Below are 4,202 nucleotides of genomic sequence, written 5' to 3'. Positions count from 1 at the left end.
AATACCATTACCAGAGCCTTGTCTGACATGGGGCAAGTGCAGTTATACAGTTCTAGCCCTCTTGAGTCTTCTTGTGTCATGTAAGAGAAGGTGGCGGGAGGTTTCTGAAGGTCACAGCCCAGGGACTCAGTTAGTAAAAAACAGAGCTAGAATCAAAGATTATAGATTGCTTCCGAAATCTGTTCCATCAAACGGGGCTCCAGTGTAATAATAGTGGAATTCATGAGCTGCAGGACACTCTTTAAGAAAGAAGTCTTAGGTAAACAATACAACAGGGAAGAATACAAACGAAAATAGAGGAAACAGAAGTCTCTGACACAGGTATAGCAAACATTAAATGCAACCCAGCTCCTACTCAGATTAATATAAAACCTTATACTAAAAGGCTAATTGCCTCAGTTCCTATTACCTGATACATTATGTCTGCCTTTCAACCAAAAAACTGCAAGGAGCATAATGAAAAAGCAAACAAACAAAAACAAAACACAATTTGAAGACACAAGTCCAGCATCAGAATCAGACAGGTGTGGCAGGGATGTTTGAATTAATTAGACCAAGAATTTAAAATAGCTATGATTAATTTGCTAAGGGTTTTTAATGGGAAAAGTAGGCAACGGGCAATGTAAGTAGAGAGATGGGTGATGTAAGTAGAGGGGTGAAAACTGTAAGAATTAAAAGGAAATGTTAGAAATAAAAAACAGAAATGGAGATGCCTTTGATGGACTAATCATCAGACTGAACACACCCTGAAGAAAGACCAGTGAGCTTAAAGATATGTAGGTAAAAACTTGCCAAACTGAAATGCAAATAGGAAAAAAAGAAAAAGAAAAACAATATCCAACAACTATGGGACAATTATATAAATGGTAACATAGTTATAATGGGGATACCAGGGAGAAAGGAACAGAAGAAATATTTGAAACAATACTGGCTAACAATTTTCCAAAATTAATGATGGGGACACCAAACCACGGACCCAGGAAGCTTAGAGAACAGCAAGCATGATAAATACCAAAAAAATCTACACCTAAGCATATCATATTTAAACTGCAAAAAAACAAAGACAAGAAAATCTTGAAAGATGCTGGGGGGGAAAAACCTTTTTTGTAAAGGAACATGAATAAGAATTATACTGGATTTCTTGTCAGAAACCATGCAAGCAAGAAACTAGGTATTTAAGATGGTGAAAGAAAAAACTTACCAATGTAGGATATTAATCCAGCATAATTATCCTTTAAAAGTGAAAGAAAAATAAAGACTCTCTGAGGAAAAACTAAAGAAATTTGTTGCCAGGACACCTGCCTTACAAGAAACGCTAAAAGTTCTTCAGAGCAAAGGAAATGATACTTGGATAAAGGAAGAGCATCAGGGGACAAATAGATGAAGGTAAAATAAAATCTTTAAAAAAATTTTTTTACTTGGTCTAATAGATAACTTTGTTCAAACTAACAATGGTAACCATTTTTGGATGTTTATACTATATGGTAAGTAAAATAATTGACAACAATGATGGGAGGCAGGAATTGGGAATATCCTAAGATTCCTGCACTACCCATGAAACAGTACAGCGTTATTTAAACATGAACTTAGATTACTTGAAATGTATATTGCAAGCTGGAAGGCAACTACTGTCAAATTTTTAAATATATATATATGTATATATATATATATATTTGATATTCTAAAAGAATCTACAAGCTAAAGAAAAATCATATGATTGTATCAACAGGCACAGAAAAAAAACAAGCATCTGACAAAATCCAACACCTATTCATGATAAAAACTCTCAGGCAACTAGGGATAGAGAGCTTCCTCAACTTGATAACATTTACAGAAAAACCTATTACTGACATCATATTAATGATGAGAAACTGTGGGCACCTGGGTGGCTCAGTAGGTTAAGCATCTGACTCTCAGTTTTGGCTCAGGTGCTCAGGTCATGATCTCACAGTTTGAGCCCCAGGTCGGACTCTGAGCTGACAGCTCAGATCCTAGAGCCTGCTTCGAATTCTGTATCTCCCTCTCTCTGCCCCTCTCCCACTCATGCTCTGTGTCTCTCTGTCTCTCTGTCTCTCAAAAATAAACATTTTTTAGTATATGTGCTGCCGAAGCGAGCACAAATAAGCATTTTTTAAAATGGTGAGAAAATAGATTGCTAGATTATTTATTCCTAAGATTGAGAATCTACAAAAAAATCCTGTGGCTAACATCATATTTAATAGAAAATAGATTACCAGTATCTTTCCCCCTAAGATCAGGAATAAGGCAAGGATGTCTACTCTCATCATTCCTACTCAACATCATACTGAAAGTCCTAAGAATGCAATAAGACCAAAAAAAGAAATTAAACTTACACAGATTGGGAAGGAGGAAAAAACCGTCTTTGTTCACAGTTGACATGATTGTTTACACAGAAAATCCCAAGGAATCAGAAAAAAAAAAATTCCTGGAACTAAAAAACAATTATAGTAAAGTTGTAGAATACAAAGTTAATATACAAAAGTCCATGGCTTTCCTATATATGTCAATGAACAGTGGAATTTGAAATTTGGAAATGTATGTGTGTTGAACGTAGCGAAAATAGGGAATTATATGAGTGAAGAAGTGGCAGGAGGATAGGCTAAAGAGGTAAACTGAGGCTATATTATGAAGGACCAGGGAAAATCTGGGGTCTTTTTTCAGAATGTTCATAGTTTAACTTGTGGCAGGCAGTTTATATGATGGAGTGGAAAGATGGTAATGGGAGCGGCAGTTACTAGAGGCAGGTAGACTAGTTCAGGAGCTATGTGCCTGATTTTCCAAAGAGATAATTAGGGTTTGAACTACATTCATGGCAGTGAAGATAAAGAGAAGAGGTCAGATTGATTCATTCAATAAATGATTTGAGTGGGTATCTAGCAGGTGTCAGGCATTGTTCTAGGCACTAGGGATATAGCAACAAACAAAATAGGTCATCCATTGGGGGTGTCAAGTGGAATTTAAGGGACAGAAGCCAGTGTCTGATTAGATGTGAGGATAAGGGAGAAGGGTGTGATCAGACAACTCAGGAATCATCGATGTTTGGATCTTGAACATTTGAGTAAGTGGTGGTATCGTTTGACATGCTGGGTAGAGAGAAGGCCTAGGGGACATCCAGATGGACTTGGTTAGTAGGCAGCTGAAGAGTCATTCAGAACACCAATAGTAAGGTGGGGAGATTGGACATACAGTCCTCCTTGACTTATAGGAGGCAGTTGAAGCCTTCGGAGTAGATGACACTAGGAAGAACGTGAGCTATAAAAGGAGTGGATCCCTGATACAACCTTGCAAAGTGCCACAATCTATGAGGTGAATAAAAGAAGGGGCAGAGCACTCCAGTTTGCTGAGCTTAAGGTCCAGGTGCCTTTACATTTTTTTAATTTTTAAAAAATATTTATTTATTTTTGAGAGAGAGAGAGAGAGAGAGCATGAGCAGGGCTGGGGCAGAAAGAGAGAAGGGGGCAGAGGATCTGAAGCAGGCTCTGTGCTGACAGCCCAATGCAGGGCTCGAACTCACAAACCATGAGATCATGACCTGAGCCAAAGTTGGACGCTTAACCGACTGAGCCACACAGGTGCCCTGTAGGTGCCTTTACATTTTATCTCTCTGAAATTTCACAATAAACCTGTACGGTAGTTTTGCCTCCCCTTCCCCTACCCCAACAAATGAAATGGATTCAAGGGTAGGAGGAAAACAGGGAAAGTGAGATTTTCATCAGGGCAAAATGTTGCATGTGGAACATAGAGAGTAATAAATGTGAAAAAAATTCTTGCTTCACACATTTATCATCAATATTTAATCAAAATAGTCATAATTTGGTCACTGAATTTTTGTTACTTGTCCTGATACTTCATTTTCAAAAGAGAAAGAAAATCAACACAACGAACCCATCAGGTGTATGCAGCTGGGAAGCAGGACATAGAGTGTTGTTACTTTGTCAGCATTAATAATACTTATTGGGTAACATGATAAGGAGAAAAAGTATTAGTTAAATGTATTGTAAGTGTCTTATAATAGCTACCCATGGTCTTTCATTCTATCTCAAAGTTCTTAGATGAAAGAGAACCGAGTTACTGTGGACCAAACTCTCCTGTGAAGACACCAAACTACCAGAACAAAAGATGATATGGACCCTTAAAATGAACTAATGACCTAAAGACATTGACAGCAAGGAAGCATATAG

This window comes from Prionailurus viverrinus, chromosome B1, assembly GCF_022837055.1.
Source record: "Prionailurus viverrinus isolate Anna chromosome B1, UM_Priviv_1.0, whole genome shotgun sequence".
In the NCBI taxonomy this organism is placed as follows: Eukaryota; Metazoa; Chordata; class Mammalia; order Carnivora; family Felidae; genus Prionailurus; species Prionailurus viverrinus.
Note: the sequence above shows the minus strand (reverse complement) of the source record.